Source organism: Mus musculus, chromosome 19 (assembly GCF_000001635.26).
Source record: "Mus musculus strain C57BL/6J chromosome 19, GRCm38.p6 C57BL/6J".
Lineage (NCBI taxonomy): Eukaryota > Metazoa > Chordata > Mammalia > Rodentia > Muridae > Mus > Mus musculus.
Window position 1 is genome coordinate 7,942,991 of NC_000085.6, and position 20,510 is coordinate 7,963,500.

Sequence of the window (20,510 nt, forward strand, 5' to 3'; positions counted from 1 at the left end):
AGCTAACAGCTTCTGGGACAGGCCGAAGCAACACAGCTTCTGGGACAGGCCGAAGCAACACAGCTTCTGGGACAGGTCCTCTTTTGGGCCTTCATCTTCGGCCAGGAGGGAGGTCTGAAAGCCAGATATCTGTGAACCTTCCCTGTAAGAGGAGAGCTTGCCTGCAGAGATTGCTCTTTCTACTGAAACTCAGAGGAGAGAGCTAGTCACCCAGGTCTGTTGATAGAGGGTAACTGAATCACGAGAGGAACAATCTCTAACCAGAGACAACTAAATCAACTAACTCCGGAGATTACCAGATCTGAAAGGTAAACATAAGATTCTTACTAACAGAAACCAAGACCAATCACCATTATCAGAACACAGCACTCCCACCTCACCAAGTCTAGGGCACCAAAACACACCTGAAAAGCTAGACCCGGATTTAAAACCATATCTCATGATGATGGTAGAGGACATCAAGTAGGACTTTAATAACTCACTCAAAGAAGTAAAGAACACTGCTAAACAGGTAGAAGACCTTAAGAGGAAGCACAAAAATTCCTGAAAGAATTGCAGGAAAACACAACCAAACAGGTGATGGAATTGAATAAAACCATCAAAGACCTAAAAAGGGAAGTAGACACAATAAAGAAAACCCAAAAGTGAGGCAACGCTGGAGATAGAAACCCTAAGAAAGAAATCTGGAACCATAGATGTGAGCATCAGCAACAGAATACAAGAGATGGAAGAGTGAATCTCAGGTGCAGAGGATTCCATAGAGAAGATCAGCACAACAATCAAAGAAAATGGAAAATGCAAAAAGATCCTAACTCAAAACATCCAGGAAATCCAGGACAAAATAAGAAGACCAAACCTATGGATAATAGGAGTAGATGAGAATGAAGATTTTCAACTTAAAGGGCCAACAAATATCTTCAGCAAAATTATAGAAGAAAACTTCCCAAACCTATATTAAAAACAGTAAGGGAAAAAGGTCAAGTAACATATAAAGGGAAGCCTATCAGAAGTACACCAGATTCTTCACCAGAGACTATGAAGCCCAGAAAAGCCTGGACAGATGTTATACAGACACTAAGAGAACACAAATGCCAACCCAGGCTACTATACCCAGCCAAACTTTCAATTAATTTAGATGTAGAAACAAAAGTATTCCACGACAGAACCAAATTCACATATTATCTTTCCATGAGTACCTCCCTTCAAAAAATAATAAGAGGAAAAAAACAATACAAGGACGGAAACCACATCCTAGAAAAATCAAGAAGGTAATCCCTCAACAAACCTAAAAGAAGACAGCCACAAGAACAGAATGCCAACTTTAACAACAAAAATAATTGGAAGCAACAATTACTTTTCCTTAATATCTCTTACTATCAATGGACTCAACTCCCCAATAAAAAGACATAGACTAACAGACTGGATACACAAACTGGACCCAACATTTTGCTGCTTACAGGAAACCAATCTCAGGTAAAAAGATAGACACTACCTCAGAATTAAAGGCTAGAAAACAATTTTCCAAGCGAATGGTCTGAAGAAACAAGCTGGAGTAGCCATTCTAATATCTAATAAAATCGACTTCCAAACCAAAGTCATCCAAAAAGACAAGGAGGGGTATTTCATACACATCAAAGGTAAAATCTTCTAAGAGGAACTTTCAATTCTGAATATTTATGCTCCAAATACAAGGGCAGACCACATTCATTAAAGAAACTTTCATAAACCTCAAAGCACACATTGCACCTCACAGAATAATAGTGGGAGACTTCAACACACCACTTTCACCAATGGACAGATCATGGAAACAGAAACTAAACAGGGACAAGTGAAAATAACAGAAGTTATGAAACAAATGGATCTAACAGATATCTACAGAACATTTTATCCTAAAACAAAAGGATATATCTTCTTCTCAGCACCTCATGGTACCTTCTCCAAAACTGACCACATAATTGGTCACAACACAAGCCTCAACATATATAAAAGTATGAAATTGTACCATGCCTCCATGGACTAAAGCTGATCTTCAATAACAACGTAAACAATAGAAAGCCAACATTCACGTGGAAACTGAACAACACTCTTCTCAATGATACCTTGGTCAAGGAAGGAATAAAGAAAGAAATTAAGGACTTTTTGGAGTTTAATGAAAATGAAGCCACAACATACCCAAACTTATGGGACACAATGAAAGCATTTCTAAGAGGAAAACTCATAGTTCTGAGTGCCTCCAAAAAGAAAGTAGAGAGAGCACACATTAGCAGCTTGACAAAAAACCTAAAACCTCTAGGAAAAAAGGAAGGAAATTCACCCAAGAGGAGTAGATCACAGGAAATAATCAAACTCAGGGCTGAAATTAACCAAGTGGAAACAAGAAGAACTATTCAAAGAATCGAACAAACGAGGAGCTGATTCTTTGAGAAAGTCAACAAGATGGATAAACCCTTAGCTGGACTCACTAGAGGGCACAGGGGAAGCATCCTAATTAACAAAATCAGAAATGAAAAGGGAGACATAACAACAGATCCTGAAGAAATCACAAACACCATCAGATCCTTCTACAAAAGGCTATACTCAACAAAACTGGAGAACCTGGATGGAATGGACAAGTTTCTAGACAGATACCAGCTACCAAAGTTAAATCAAGATCAGGTTAATGATCTAAACAGTCCTATATCCCCTAAAGAAATAGAAGCAGTCATTAATAGTCTCCCAACCAAAAATGGGTTTAGTGCAGAGTTGTATCAGACCTTCATAGAAGACCTAATCCCAGTTCATCACAAACTATTGCACAAAATAGAAACAGAAGTACTCTACCCAACTCATTCTATGAACCTACAATTAGTCTGATACCCAAACCACAAAAAGACCCAACAAAGATAGAGAACTTAAGACCAATTTGCCTTATGAATATCGATGCAAAAATCCTCAATAAAGTTCTTGCTAACCGAATCCAAGAACACATCAAAACAATCATCCATCCTGACCAAGTAGGTTTCATCCCAGGGATGCAGGGATGGTTCAATATACAGAAATCCATCAACGTAATCCAGTATATAAACAAACTCAAAGACAAAAACCACATGATCATCTCGTTAGATGCTGAGAAAGCATTTGACAAAATCCAAACCCATTCATGATAAAAGTCTTGGAAATCGGCAATTCCAGGCCCATACCTAAACATGATAAAAGCAATCTACAGCAAACCAGTAGCCCACATCAAAGTAAATGGTGAGAAGCTGGAAGCAATCCCACTAAAATTAGGGACTAGACAAGGCTGCCCACTTTCTCCCTATCTATTCAACATTGTACTTGAAGTCCTAGCCAGAGCAATTCGATAACAAAAGGAGATCAAACGGATACAAATTGGAGTGGAAGAAGTCAAAATATCACTTTTTGCAGATGATATGATAGTATATATAAGTGACCCTAAAAATTCCACCAGAGAACTCCTAAGCCTGATAAACAGCTTCAATGAAGTAGCTGGATATAAAATTAACTCAAACAAGTCAATGGCCTTTCTCTACACAAAGGATAAACAGGCTGAGAAAGAAATTAGGGAAACAACACCATTCTCAATAGTCACAAATAATATAAAATATCTTGGCGTGACTCTAACTAAGGAAGTGAAAGATCTGTATGATACGAACTTCAAGTCTCTGAAGAAAGAAATTAAAGAAGGTCTCAGAAGATGGAAAGATCTCCCATGCTCATGGATTGGCAGGATCAATATAGTAAAAATGGCTATCTTGCCAAAAGCAATCTACAGATTCAATGCAATCCCCATCAAAATTCCAACTGAATACTTCAATGAATTAGAAAGGGTAATATGCAAATTTATCTGGAATAACAAAAAACCTAGGATAGCAAAAACTCTTCTTAAGTATAAAAGAACCTCTGGTGGAATCACCATGCCTGACCTAAATCTGTACTACAGAGCAAGAGTGATAAAAACTGCATGGTACTGGTATAGCGACAGACAAGTAGACCAATGGAATAGAATTGAAGACCCAGAAATGAACCCACAGCCTATGGTCACTTGATCTTTGACAAGGGAGCAGAAACCATCTAGTGGAAAAAAAACAGCATTTTCAACAAATGGTGTTGGCACAACTGGCAGTTATCATGTAGAAGAATGAGAATTGATCCATTCCTATCTCCTTGTACTAAGGTCAAATCTAAGTGGATCAAGGAGCTCCACATAAAACCAGAGACACTGAAACTTATAGAGGAGTAAGTAGGGAAAAGCCTCAAAGATATGGGAACAGGGGGGAAATTCCTGAATATAACAACAATGCCTTGTGCTGTAAGATCGAGAGTCGACAAATGGGACCTCATAAAATTGCAAAGCTTCTGCAAGGCAAAAGACACAGTCAATAAGACAAAAAGGCCACCACTAGTTTGGGAAAGGATCTTTACCTATGCTAAATCAGATAGGGGTCTAATATCCAATATATATAAAGAACTCAAGAAGTGGACTCCAGAAAATCAAATAACCCCATTAAAAAATAGGGCTCAGAGCTAAACTAAGAATTCTCGCTTGAGGAATACCGAATGGTTGAGACGCACCTGAAAAACTGTTCAACATCCTTAATCTTCAGGGAAATGCAAATCAAAACAACCCTCAGATTCCACCTCACACCAGTCAGAATGGCTAAGATCAAAAATTCAGGTGACAACTGACGCTGGAGAGGATGTGGAGAAAGAGGAACACTCTTCCATTGTTGGTGGGATTGCAAGCTTGTACAACCACTCTGGAAATCAGTCTGGTGGTTCCCCCGAAAGTTTGTCATAATACTACTGTAGGATCCCGAAATACCTTTCCTGGTCATATATCCAGAAGATGTTCCAACCGATTAGAATGGCACATGCTCCACTATGTTCATAGCAACCTTATTTATAATAGCCAGAACCTGGAAAGAACCCAGATGCCCCTCAACAGAGGAATGGATACAGAAAATATGGTAAATTTACACAATGGAGTACTACTCAGCTATTAAAAAGAATGAATTATGAAATTCCTACGCAAATGGATGGACCTGGAGGGCATCATCCTGTGTGAGGTAACCCAATTACAAAGGAACTCGCACAATATGTACTCAGTGATAAGTGGATATTAGCCCAGAAACTTAGGATACCCAAGATATAAGATACAATTTGCTAAACGTGTGAAACTCACGAAGAATGAAGAACAAAGTGTGGACACTTTGCCCCTTTCTAGAAATGGGATCAAAACACCCATGGAAGGAGTTACAGAGAGAAAATTTGGAGCTGTGACGAAAGGATGGACCATCTAGTGATTGCCATATCCAGGGATCCATCCCATAATCAGCTTCCAAACGCTGACACCATTGCATACACTAGCAAGATTTTGCTGTAAGGACCCAGATATAGCTGTCTCTTGTGAGACTATGCCAGGGCCTAGCAAACACAGAAGTGGATGCTCACAGTCAGCTATTGGATGGGTCACACGGCCCCCAATGGAGGAGCTAGAGAAAGTACCCAAGGAGCTAAAGGGAACTGCAACCCTATATGTGGAACAACAATATGAACTAACCAGTTCCCCGGAGCTCTTGTCGCTAGCTACATATGTATCAAAAGATGGCCTAGTCAGCCATCACTGGAAGGAGAGGCCCTTTGGACTTGCAAACTTTATATGCCCCAGTACAGGGGAATGCCAGGGCCAAAAAGGGGGAGTGGATGGGTAGGGGATTGGGAGGGTGGGTAGGGGGACTTTTGGGATAGCATTGGAAATGTAAATGAGAAAAATACCTAATTTTAAAAAAGAAAGGCCCCCCCCTAATCTATCTCTCTCTTCCCCCCTTCTCTTTCTGTGGCCACCTGCCCCCCCAATAATCCTCTTACACATGGAAAAAAAAACAGTATCCCAAGGAAGAAAAGGAAAATGCACATGATTCCAGGGAGGCTTTTCAGTCTGTAAGTCTGTCCATCCTTCTGGAGTCTGACCTGCTACAAACCCACAGGTAGAATGAGAGTTTTATCAGAAATGTAAATCATCTAAAATGGTGTCTCCTACAAATTTTATTTTCACAAAATTAGGAGAAGATTTGACACATCTGAGAAAAGGAACACCATGATAATAGTCAGTTAAATAACAAGAAGTAACACATAACACAATAGACAAAAGCACAGAGAAGATTCATACAGTCCTAGGAAGTCCTAGGAAGGAGGTCAATGCTAATTTAGTCCATGAGAGCTCTGGGAGGTCTGTTTGGTTGATATCATTGTTCTTCCTATGGGATTGCAAACCCCTTCAGCTTCTTTGGTTCTTGCCCTAATTCCTCCACTGGAGTCCTATGCTCAGCCCCATGCTTGACTGTGAGCATCTGCATCTCTATTGGTCAGGCTCTGGCAGAGCCTCTCAGGGGACAGCTATATCAAGCTCTTATCAGAAAGTGTTTCTTAGCATCAGTAATAATGTCTGGGTTTGGTGTCTACAGTTGGGATGGTTTGTAGGTGGGTCAGTCTCTACTTGGCATTTCATTCAGTCTCTGCTACACTCTTATTCCCTGCCTTTTCTTTTAACAGGAACAATTATGTGTTAATATTTTTGAGATGCGTTAGTGGCCTCAACTAGCCTAACCTCTGGATATGACCTCTACAGGTTCTACCTCCCTTTTGTTGGGTATTTCAGCTAATGTCATCCCCATGGGTTCTGGGAATCTCTTGCTTTCCTGGCATCTGGACTTTCTTGTGGCTACCCCTTATCCCCAATCCCTCATTGTTACACACTTCTGTTCAAATTTCTGACCTTCAGTACTTCTTGCTGTCTCCTCCCATCTGATCCTGCCCCATTTTCCTCCCCCCTCCTCTCTCCCTCCCAGTTTTTTCCCTCCCTCTACCTCCCATGATTATTTTGTTCTTTCTTCTAAGTAGGACTAAAACATTCATATGTTGGTCTTCCTTCTTGAGCTTCATATAATCTGTGAGCTTTATGGTAGGTATTCTGAGCTTTTTGCTCAGTTAGTACATATCATGTGTGTTCTTTTGTGACTTGGGTTAAGTCACTCAGGATGATATTTTCTAATTCCATCTATTTGCCTAGGAATTTCATGAAGTCATCATTTTTAATAGTTGAGTAGTACTTCATTGTGTAAGTGTAGACATTTTCTATATTCATTCCTCTGTTGAGCGATATCTGGGTTGTTTCCAGCTTCTGGCTATTACAAAGAAGGTTGCTATGAACATAGTGGATCATGTGTCCTTGTTATATTTTGGAGCATCTTTTGGGTAGATGCCCAGTAGTGGTATAGCTGGGTCCTCAGGTAGAACTATTTTGAAGTTTTGGAGGAACTGCCAGACTGAATACCAGCAATGAAAGGAATAGAAGAGTATGGTGCAGCAAGGATGTGCCTGACCAAGACACTCATGTTCACAAACCTCCAACAGTCACACAATTTAAACTTCTATTCTCATACAAACTACCTTTAGAGGAATAAGGAATATAGGTAAGAAACTAAATGTTAATAACAACAAAAGACATATTGAATAAAGCAAGATAGAAAGAAGTAAGCATGTTACATTTCCCAAAACACTGAGAACTGCACTATGAAGATGTGAACCCCAGTATATGAAAGCAGACAGAATTAAGTCTAAGCTTTAGATTGCAAATACCTCCTTCTGTGTAGCACAGTCATTGATAGTGCAGGCTGACACCTGATCTCTAGGCAAAGAACTGAGTTTTGAACTTCTGGACCTTTTTCGACAGTTGGTCAAAATATTGCCTCTACCACATGTTCCCAAACCTCAGCAGACTTACAGGCAAAGCCTACATGCTCACTGGCAGTCCTGGAAGGTACCACAGGGATATTCCATAAAGTCAGCACTAAGCTAAACACTGGAAAATCTGGTACCAAGCAGAGCCCACATACAGCTATTTTTCCTGGTCAGCTCTTACATACCAAGACCATGTAAAGGTTTCTGTTTCAGATGGACAGATTACATTTGGTTTATGGCGAGTTAAGCCATGGAGTGAACAACACATATATACTTGATACATTTAGATCTCTTTAACTAGGGCAAATAAGCTTTGTGTCAACTTTTGGATATTCTATAGCAATTCATCACAATCTTCAGACAGGACAGAAAGACAGTAGCAAGAATGATCTGCCCTGGAGAGTAGAGGAGTTAAGCAAGGATTTAGGCATGAATGTCAGTTTGTCCTAATAAAATGAATATTGGGACATCCTAGAAACTTATTTCCCAGTTGTTCATGGCAACAGTTTCTAGTTGTATCAAATAGCAAAAGCTGATTTAAATAGTACTTTTTCAAGCATTACATGTGCTGATTATAAAGTGATGAGCCCACTCCAGCTGGAGGCAATATATAAAAGTTGGTCCCAGGTGGCCTGTAAAAGGACTGAACAACATTCTCCAATCAACATTCCAAAAGAAGTGGGGGAAGGTATCATAGACTTCTACAGTTATCTGAGAAACTATTTTCAGTTGATAGCTTAGGAAAGGAGAGTCAGTTCTCTTCAGATATTGCCCATAAAAGGCTGCCCATGTTCCACTGGGTGGCTCTACAGTGTAGAGTCTACACCCTGTACACAGGGGCAGCACTAAGTGGACTCAATGGGTTTTAAAGAGAGTAAATAAAGCTGTAGAGAGAAGTGGAAGAAACAAAAAGGAATGAGATGGAGGAGAGGAAATAGGGGCAGACTAGATAAATATATATTCATGTATGCAATTCTCAAAAAACAACAACAAACAAGGAAAAGGGAATTTTACCTCATAGAGAAGAATTCACCAAAAGTTTTAGACTTTATTTACATGACATTTTCTCTAATGACTGGTAAGATGGCTCAGCACATGCTACCAAGTCAGAGGAGGAGGATTCAATTCCAAGGACCAAAGTAGTGGCCCTAGAGGATTGACCCTAAAGAGTTGTTAACCTTAACAATTTCATGTGCATGTGCAGGCATGAATGTGTATGTGTGCATGTGCATACACACAATAAATAAAAAATTGATTCAACAAAAAATGAAGGCAAGCATAAATGTTCCTTAACATTAGTAGGTCAATAACAGCATACTTATGGCATATTTATCAAATTTCATCTATAAATTATTTCCATTTTAGATATATTTCTCTGTATAAAACAATTGTATAATTGCAGTTCATGTAATGAATAAAGTACCAAGATTTTTATGAGAAAGAAGGGTAAGACAAAAGGTGTTCCCTCCTTTTTTTGTTTTTTGTTTTTTATTTTTTTAATTGGATATTTTCTTTTATTTACAATTCAAATGCTATCCCCATTCCTGGTTTCCCCTCCAGAAACCCTTATCCCTTCCCCACTTCCCTTGCCTCTATGAATGTGCTCCCCCACTGAACCACCCACTCCCACCATCCCTCCCTAGCATTCTCCTACACTGGGGCATTGAACTTACACAGGACCAAGATTCTCTCCTCCCATTGATTCCCAATAAGGCCATCCTCTGCCATATATGTGGCTGGAGCCATGGGTCCCTTCATGTGTACTCTTTGGTTGGTGGTTTAGTCCCTGGGAGTTCTAGGGGGTCTGATTGGTTGATATTGTTCTTCCTATGGGGATGCAAACCCCTTTAACTCCTTCAGTCCTTTTTCTGACTCCTCCATTGGGGACACTATGGTAAGTTCAAAGGTTGGCTGAGAGCATCCCCCTCTGTATTTGTCAGGTTCTCCAGAGCCTTTCAGGAGACACCTAAATCAGGTTCCTGTCAGCAAGCACTTCTTGGCATCTCCAATAATGTCTGGGTTTGGTGTATATGGGATGGATCCCCAGCTAGAACAGTCTCTGGGTGGCATTTCCTTCAGTCTCTGCTCCACAGTTTGTTTCCATATTTCCTCCTGTAAGTATTTGTTCCCCCCTCTAAGAAGGGCTGAAGCATCTACACTTTGGTTTTTCTTCTTCTTGAGCTTCATGTTCTCTGTGAATTGTATCTTGGGTATTCTGAGCTTTTGGGCTAATATCCACTTATCAGTGAGTAGATACCTAATGTGTGTTCTTTTGTGATTGGGTTACCTCACTCAGGATGATATTTTCTAGTTCCATCCATTTGCTTAAGAATATCATGAATTCATTGTTTCTAATAGCTGAGTAGTACTCCATTGTGTGAATGCATTACATTTTCTGTACCCATTTCTCTGTTGAAGGACATCGATAGTGATTAAAAACTGTATGGTATTGATACAGACACAGGCAAATAGAGCAATGGAATAGAACTGAAGACACAGTAATGAACCCATACACCTATGTTCACTTGATCTTTGACAAAGGAGCTAAGACCATCCAGAGGGAAAAAGACAGCTTTTTCAACAAATGATGCTGGTTCAACTGGGAGTCAGCATGTAAAAGAATGAAAATAAATCCATTCTTATCTCCTTGTACAAAGCTCAAGTCCTAGTGGATCAAGGACTTCCACATAAAACCAGATACACTGAAATTAATAGAAGAGAAAGTGGGGAAGAACCTCGAACATATGGGAACAGGAGAAAATTTCATGAACAGTACAACAATGTCATATGTTCTAAGATCCATAATTGACTAATGGGACCTCATAAAATTGCAAATCTTCTATAAGGCAAAGGACACTGTCAATAGGACAAAATGGCAACCATCAGATTGAGAAAAGATCTTTACCAATCCTACATCCAATAGAGGGCTAATATCCAATATATAAAAAGTACTAAGGAAGTTAGACTCCAAATAACCAAATAACCCTATTAAAAATGTGGTACAGAGATAAGCAAGGAATTCTCAACTGAGGAATTTGAAATGGCCAAGGAGCATCTAAAGAAATGTTCAACATTCTTAGTCATCAGGGACATGCAAATCAAGACGACCCCGAGATTCTACCTCACACCACCAGTCAGAATGGCTAAGGTCAAAAACTCCCTCTACCTGTGCTGGGTTGTGACCTACAGTGGAGATTACATGTATTAGTTTAAGACCATTTATTATAAGTAGGTTTTGAAAAATCTAAGCCTACAATAGTCTTTAAATGTTTAAACACTTTAAAGAGTTTTGCTTTCCAAGAGAGAAGGCGAATCAAAGTATAAAAAAATGTCCAACAGAGTAAATTACATCCTATAGCTAAATGTCTGGCATCTTGAATTTATGATCTTCCAGACTCCAAAGGGCTTGAACAGTGCTACTTATATCAATTTGCCAACTGTCACACAAGGTTGTCTTATAATCTAGTCCAGTGGTTCTCAACATGTGGGTCAGGCTCCATTTGAGGATCTAATGGCCCATTCACTAAGTCACAAAAGACCATAAGAAAATACAGGCATTTACATTATAATTCTAAAAAGTAGCAAAATTACAATTATGAAGTAGGAACAAAAATAATTTTATGGTTGGTTGTCATCTCAACATGAAGAAATATATTTAAAGGTCACAGACATGGAAGGCTAAGAACCACTGTGCTAGACTGATTCTATTCCACATGTTTCGATGCCTTGTTGGTTATACCACAATCCTGGCATCTCCAATATACTTGAGTCTCTACCACAACTGAGGCTGGCCTGCACAAACAGCCTTTCCTGACTTTTAACAGTACCAAGCCTCCACTGCACTTCCTTGACCCATTCAATCTAGAAGCTCCCTTGTATCCAAATCAGTATCATGTGGGTGGCTCTCACACAGTTAAGCTTACCAGAAGATTTCACCTTCAATAGTGCTGGTCTCAATTCTTTTCCAGTGATCTACTTGCTCATCTCTGCACCAAGATCATGCAGTTTTTATCTCTAGTGCTCTCTAGAGATACTGCACTAGCAACTTAACGCACACCTGAGAGCTCTAGAACACAAAGAAGCAAACACACCCAAGTGGAGTAGATGGCAGGAAATTGTCAAACTCAGGGCCTAAAATAAACCAAATAGAAACAAAGAGAATTATACAAAGAATTAAGAAAACCAAAAGCTAGTTCTTTGAGAGAAATGACAAGATAGAAAAACCCTTAGCCAAACTAACTGAGGGCTTCATCACTGCAATGCAAAGTTGCTTCAATATATGAAAATCCATTAATGTAAATCTTTGCTACTGTGGGATATGAGAAAGTGCCTCAAAGCCATTGACATGGGGGGAAATTTCCTAAACAAATCTTTAATGGTTCATGCTCTAAGATAAAGAAGGATAAAAGGGACCTCATGAAACTGAAAAGCTTCTATAAGGTTGGATATTTCTTTTGGTACTTCTCAGCCTTTGGAGATGCCTCACTTGAGAATTTTTTGTTTAACCCTATAACCCATTATTTTTTAAGAGTTCTTTGGTTCTCTGGAGTCTATCTTATTGAGTTCTTTGTATATTTTGGAAAATACCTCTATCAGATACAGGGTTGGTAAAGATCATTTATCAATCTGTAGGCTGCTGTTTTGCCCTTTTGACAGTGTTGTTTGCCTTAAAGATACATTTCAATTTTTTCAATTGTTGATCTTAGAGCAGGAGTCTTTGGTGTTCTTTCATAAAATATTCTCATGTGCCAATGTGTTCGAGGCTTTTTCCCACTTCATCTTCAATCAGATTCAGCATAACTGGTTTGATGTGGATGTCCTTGTTCCACTTGGACTTGAGCTTTGTACAAGGAGATAAAAATGGATCAATCTGCATTCTTCTACATGCAAATCACGAGTTGAAACAACACCACTTGTTGAAAATGCTGCCTTTTTCCACTGCATGCTTTTGGCTTCTTTGTCAAAGATCCAGTGACCATGGGTGTATGAGTTTACTTCTGGGTCTTTAATTCTATTCCAGTGATCTACTTGCTCATCTCTGCACCAAGATCATGCAGTTTTTATATCTAGTGCTCTGTAGTACAGCTTTTATCTCAAGGTCAGAGATAGTGATTCCCCCAGAAGTTCTTTTATTGTTGAAAACAGTTTTAGCTATCCTGGGATTTTTGTTATTACAGATAAATTTGAAAATTGCTCTTTCTATCTCTGTGAAGAATTGAGTTGGAATTTTGGTGGGGATTGCATTGAATCTATAGATTGCTTTCAACAAGATGGCCATTTTTACTATATTGATCCTGCCAATCCATGAGCATGGGAAATCTTTCCATCTTCTGATATCTTCTTTGATTTCTTTCTTCAGAGACTTGAAGTTCTTATCATACAGATCTTTCACTTCATATATTTGTATACATATATTTGTCATTATATATATGTATATATACATACATACATACATCATACATATATGTGTGTTTACACACACACACACACACACACACACACACACACACACATGACAAAGGGGAAAAAGTAGTTGAGGATTTTGGGGCAGAGGGAAGAGAAAAGACTCATATTTATTCTACTATCATCCTTATGTTCCTCTCACTTTCTGTAGGTGAATATGAGAATAATGAATAGATAAAAGAGAAATTATCAAAAATACATATACTAAATATCAGAATTAAGCATACTAATATATATCACTAACATATTCCATTACAATTATTAATTTTGTGAATGAAATTTTATGCAGAAGAATATTACAAAAAGCTTCTAGTCTTTGACTTCCACCAGGGCAGATTACCAGATTTTCTGCTCCTCTAAAGACCCCAGAGTCTGAAAGCATCACAGGAGTTTTGCTGCACAGAGGTCAATAGGCAAGGGTTCCTCTCAAACAACCACAGGAGCTGGGAACCCAAGGAGCCCAGCCGACTCAGTACAGATCATAGTGCAACCCTCTTCACCCCGAATTCAACTGTCCTACACCTTCCACAAGGGCAGATCACCAGCTTCTCAGCTCCCCTGAAGACTGAACACTCTGAAGGCCTATGGAGAGTTTTATTGCACACAATGCAACTGACTCCACAGTCTAAGAGCCTCCCAGGAATGTTGCTGCACACAGGATAACAGACCCCACATGGTAAAGCCCTCTTAGGAGAAAAGCTAGATGCAATACAACAGCTTGAATACACCTCTGAAGACCCAACCCTCTGAAGGCCTGCCAGGAGATCTGCTGCACACAGGGCAACAGGCCTACCAGAAGACTTGCACCAACTCAAGGACACAGGAGAAAGACTCCAGAGAGAAGTATCCAGGCCAGATAACAGCAGATATTACCAGATGCAAAGAGGCAAGCATAAGACCACAAGCAACAAAATCCAATATACTTTGGCATCATCTTATCTGGTTCTCCCAACATAGAAAGTCCTGAATACACCAATACACCTGAAAATCAGGAAGCAGACCTATCTTGTGAAGATAATAGAGTCCTTTAAGAAGGATGTAAGTGTTCCTCTTTCTCCACATCCTCACCAGCATCTGCTGTCACCTGAGTTTTTGATCTTAGCCATTCTGACTGGAGTGAAGTGGAATCTCAGTTTTGTTTTGATTTGCATTTTCCTGATGATTAAGGATGTTGAACATTTTTTCAGGTGCTTCTCTGCCATTCGGTATTCCTCAGGTGAGAATTCTTTGTTCAGCTCTGAGCCCCATTTTTTAATGGGGTTATTTGATTTTCTGGAGTCTACCTTCTTGAGTTCTTTATATATATTGGATATTAGTCCCCTATCCGATTTGGGATAGGTAAAGATCCTTTCCCAATCTGTTGGTGGCCTTTTTGTCTTATTGACGGTGTCTTTTGCTTTGCAGAAGCTTTGCAATTTTATGAGGTCCCATTTATCGATTCTTGATCTTACAGCACAAGCCATTGCTGTTCTATTCAGGAATATTTCCCCTGTACCCATATCTTCGAGGCTTTTCCCTACTTTCTCCTCTATAAGTTTCAGTGTCTCTGGTTTTATGTGGAGTTCCTTAATCCACTTAGATTTGACCTTAGTACAAGGAGATAGAAATGGATCAATTCGCATTCTTCTACATGATAACCGCCAGTTGTGCCAGCAGCATTTGTTGAAAATGCTGTCTTTTTTCCACTGGATGGTTTTAGCTCCCTTGTCAAAGATCAAGTGACCATAGGGAAATGCAAATCAAAACAACCCTGAGATTCCATTTCACACCAGTCAGAATGGCTAAGATAAAAAATTCAGGTGACAGCAGATGCTGGCAAGGATGTGGAGAAAGAGGAACATTCCTCCATTGTTGGTGGGATTGCAAGCTTGTACAACCACTCTGGAGATCAGTCTGGCAGTTCCTCAGAAAATTGGACATAGTACTACCGGAGGATTCCGCAATACCTCTCCTGGGCATATATCCAGAAGATGTCCCAACCGGTAAGAAGAACACATGCTCCACTATGTTCATAGCAGCTTTGTTTATAATAGCCAGAAGCTGGAAAGATCCCAGATACCCCTCAACAGAGGAATGGATACAGAAAATGTGGTACATTTACACAATGGAATACTACTCAGCTATTAAAAAATGAATTTATGAAATTCCTAGGCAAATGGATGGACCTGGAGGGTATCATCCTGAGTGAAGTAACCCAATCACAAAGGAACTCGCACAATATGTACTCACTGATAAGTGGATATTAGCCCAGAAACTTAGGATACCCAAGATATAAGATACAACTTGCCAAACGCATGAAATTCAAGAAGAATGAAGACCAAAGTGTGGACACTATACCTTTTCTTAGAAATGGGAACAAAACACCCATGGAAGGAGTTACAGAGACAAAATTTGGAGCTGTAACGAAAGGATGGACCATCTAGTGATTGCCATATGCAGGGATCCATCCCATAAGCAGCTTCCAAATGCTGACACCATTGCATACACTAGCAAGATTTTGCTGATAGGACCCAGATATAGCTCTCTCTTGTGAGACTATGCCGGGGCCTAGCAAACATAGAAGTGGATGATCACAGTCAGCTATTGGATGGGTCACACTGCCCCCAATGGAGGAGCTAGAGAAATTACCCAAGGAGCTAAATGGAACTGCAACCCTATAGGTGGAACAACAATATGAACTAACCAGTACTCGGGAGCTCTTGTCTTTAGCTGCATATGTATCAAAAGATGGCCTAGTCAGCCATCACTGCAAAGAGAGGCCCATTGGACTTGCAAACGTTATATGCCCCAGTACAGGGGAATGCCAGGGCCAAAAAGGGGGAGTGGGTGGGTAGGGGATTGGGGGGGTGGGTATGGGGGACCTTTGGGATAGCATTGAAAATGTAAATGAGGAAAATACCTAATAAAAAAAAGAAAAACAAAAAAAGAAGGATGTAAGTAACTCAATAAAAGAGATACAATAAAACACAGGATAACAGGTAGATGCTCTTAAAGTGGAAACAAATAAATCCCTTGAAGAAATACAGTAAAACACAATCAAACAGGTGAAGGAATTGAACAAAGCAGTCCAAAACCTAAAAGTGGAAGTAGAAACAATAAAGAAAACATATGGAAGCAACACTTAAAATGGAAAACCTAGGAAAGAAGTCAGGAATTACAGAAAAGATGTAATACCAACAGAATACATGAGATGGAAGATAGAATCTCAGGTGTAGAAGATACATTAAAAGATTTAGATACAATGATCAAAGAAAAAAATTTTTCTCATTAAACTTGTTTTAATGGTCTCAAAATTCTGTGACAGATTTTTGGTCAAGTTGTTTCCATTAAAAAAGCACTGATTTTGAAAACTAATAACTTAAAACTGCCACACACAAAACAATGGTCCACAAAACAGTCTTTCTTTCTGAAGGTTTTATGATGCATTGTTATCATTAACCAGTCTTTTACTATTAAACTTAAATGGCCAATTGAGGCAAACAGTTCTGAGACCATTCTTCCACAAATGATTAAGACTGGGGTGGCAGGTATTAGGGGTAATATTCATTTAGCCTTTTGAGTTTTCTGGGCAGACTTGGTGACTTTGCCAACTCAAGCAGCCTTCTTGTCCACAGCTTTGATGACACCCACAGCAACTGTCTGCCTCATGTCACGAACAGCAAAATGACCAAGTGGAGGGTAGTCAGAGAAGCTCTCAACACACATGGGCTTGACAGGGATTATATCAACAATGGCAGCATCACCAGACTTCAGGATATTGGGGCCATCTTCCAGCTTCTTACCAGAATAATGATCGATCTTTTCTTTAAGCTCAACAAACTTGCATGCTATGTGACAATCCAGAACAGGAGCATAGCCAGCACTGATTTGGCCTGGATGGTTCAGGATAATCACCTGAGCAGTGAAGCCAGCTGCTTCCATTGGTGGGTCGTTTTTTCTGTCACCAGCAACATTGCCTCGTCTAACATCTTTGACCAACACGTTCTTTATATTGAAACCCACATTGTCCCCAGGAAGAGCTTCACTCAAAGCTTCATGGTGCATTTCAACAGACTTGACTTCAGTTGTTACGTTGACTGGAGCAAACCACCATGCCAGGTTTGAGAACACCAGTCTCTACTGGGCCCACGGGGACAGTTCCAATTCCTCCAATTTTATAGACATCCTGGAGGGGCAGTCGCAGAAGCTTGTCAGTTGGACGAATTGGTGGTAGGATACAATCCAAAGCTTCTAGCAGTGTGGTGCCACTGGCACTGCCATCTTTGCGTGTGACTTTCCATCCCTTGAACCAAGGCATATTAGCACTTGGCTCCAGCATGTTGTCACCATTCCAACCAGAAATTGGCACAAATGCTACTGTGTCAGGGTTGTAGCCAATTTTCTTCAAGGTGCTGACTTCCTTAAGAATTTCCTCGTATCTCTTCTGACTGTATTGTGGCTTGGTGGAATTCATTTTGTTGACACCAACAATCAACTGTTTCACACCCAGGGTGTAAGCCAGAAGAGCATGCTCAAGGGTCTGCCCGTTCTTGGAGATACCAGCTTCAAATTCACCAACACCAGCAGTAACAATCAGGATAGCACAGTCAGCCTGGGATGTGCCTGTAATCATGTTTTTGATGAAGTCTCTGTGTCCTGGGGCATCAATGATGTTCACATAGTATTTGCTGGTCTCGAATTTCCATGGGGAGGTGTCAATAGTGATACCACGCTCACACTCAGCTTTCAGTTTGTATAAGACCCAGGTGTACTTTAAGGAGCCCTTTCCCATCTCAGCAGCCTCCTTCTCAAACTTTTCGATGGTTTACTTGTCGATACCACCACATTTGTAGATCAGGTGGCTGGTGCGGTGGACTTGCTGGAATCTACACGTCCGATTACTATGATGTTGATACAAGTCTTTTCCTTTCCCATTTTTGCTTGTAATAAGTGGTGTCTTTCACAACACCTGCGTTCTGACCGCAAACCCGTTGCGGAAACGGGTAAAAGAAAATTTAAAACATAAAAAACTCCTAACACAATTCATCCAGGAAATCCAGCACACAATGAAAAGATCAAACGTAAGAATAATAGGAATAGAAGAGAGCAAATATTCCTAGGTCAAATGACCTGAAAACATGTTCAACAAAATCATAGAAAACATCCCCAACCTAAAGAAAGAGATGGCCATAAATGTACAAGAAGTGTTGCAGAATTTTCCCTTTCCAATTATATTAGTACAGGGTAGGTTTATGATTGGACAGGGTAAAAGGAGTTGGAGTAAGAGTTACAGAGAGAGAGGGAGTGTCTCAGGGTAGGAGGAAAAGAGAGATGGTTGTAGACGTGAACCTGCGTGGCATTTACCACCTACAAGTAGTTGTGGCATCATAAGGTTAGATAATTGGAATAAGGCATTTATCATTATCAATTGGCTCAGAAATTATTGTATTAGCACCTTGTAAATTGTGATATAATTGATACTTAAATATGAGTAGACAACAAGAAATACTCAAACTCAGGGCCAAAATCAACCAAATAGAAACAAAGAAAAGGATAAAAAGAATCAACAAAACCTAAAGCTGTTTCTTGGGGAAATTCATCAAGAGAGAAAAACCCCTAGCCAAACTAACTAAAGGGCACAGAGAAAATATCAAAATTAACAAAATCAGAAATGAAAAGGGAGACATAACAAGAGAAATTAAGGAAATTCAAAATATCATCAGATTCTACTACACATGCCTAGACTCAACAAAACTGGAAAATCTAGATGAAATGGGTGATTTTCTAGACAGATACCATGTGCCATAGTTAAATCAAGAGCAGGTAAACTATCTAAACAGTCCCATATCCCCTAAGAAAATGGAAGAAGTCATTAAAAACCTCCCATCCAAAAAAAAGTCCTGGGTCAGATGGCTTTGGTACAGAATTCTACCGAACCCTCAAAGAATACCTGATATCAATATTCCTCAAATTATTCCATAAAATTAACATAGAAGGAACACTAATTAACTCATTGTATAAAGACATAATTACTCTGATACCTAAACCACACAAGGACCCAACGAAAAAAGAGAACTTCAGACCAATCTCCCTTCTGAATATTGATGCAAAACTATGCAATAAAATCCTTGCAAACCGAATCCAAGAACATGTTAAAACCATCATTCAACATGATCAAGTAGGCTTCATCCCAGGGATGTGAGGTTGGTTCAATATACAACATTCCATTAAAATAATCCACTATATAAACAAACTCAATAAAAAAAATCACATGTTCATCTCCTTAGATGCTGAGAAAGCATTTGAGAAAATACAATACCCTTCATGCTAAAAGTATTGGAGAGATCAGGAATTCAAGGCCCATACATAAACATAATAAAGGCAATTTACAGCAAACCAGTAGTCCATATCAAATTAAATGGAGACATACTTGAAGCAATCCCACAAAATTGAGCACAAGACAAGGATTCCTACTCTCCCCATATCTACTCAATATAGTACTCAAAATGCTAACTAGAATAATAAGACAATCAAAAGAAATCAAGGGGATACAAGTTGGCAAAAAAGAAACAAAGGTATCACTATTTGCAGATTATATGTTAGTATTCATAAGCAACCCCAAAATTTCTACCAGAGAACTTCTACAGATTATAAACAACTTCAGCAACGTGGCTGGATAAAAATTAACAATTCTTAACAATAAAAAAATGGCTAGGGGAATCACTATCCCTGACCTCAAGCTATGCTACAGATCAATAGTGATTAAAAAGCGCATGGTATTGGTACAGAGACAGATATGTTGATCAGTGGGATAGAATTAAAGTCCCAGAAATAAAACCACACAAGTACTGACAATTGATCTTTGACAAAGAAGCCAAAAATATACAATGGGAAAAAGAAAGCATCTTCAATAAATGGTGCTGGTCTAACTGCTGTCTGTATTTAAAGAAATGGAAATAGACCCATATCCATCACCTTGCACAAAGCTCAAGTCCAAATTGATCAAGAACCTCAAAATAAAACCAAATACACTGAATCTAATGGAAGAGAAAGTGGAAAAGAGCCTTGAACTTATTGGCACGGGGAAATTTTCCTAAACAGAACTCCAATGGCTCATGCTCTAAGATCAGGAATTGATAAATGGGACCTCATGAAACAGGAAAGATTCTGTAAGTCAAAGGACATAGTCAATAGGACAAATCAGCAAACTACAGATTGAGAAAACATCTTCAGTAACCCCACATTCAACAGAGAGCTAATATTAAAAATATATAAAGAACTCAAGAAGCTAACAACCAAAAAACCAAACAACCCAATCAAAAAATGGG

The 20,510-nt window shown here is 39.4% G+C and overlaps 1 protein-coding gene and 1 pseudogene across 5 annotated transcripts in view; both read right to left on the reverse strand.

The window, feature by feature from the left end:
• Slc22a27 (solute carrier family 22, member 27) overlaps nt 1–20,510 on the reverse strand; it is a 102,130-nt gene that overhangs the window by 78,603 nt on the left and 3,017 nt on the right. The window lies entirely within an intron of this gene.
• Gm6192 (predicted gene 6192) lies at nt 16,553–18,182 on the reverse strand (annotated as a pseudogene).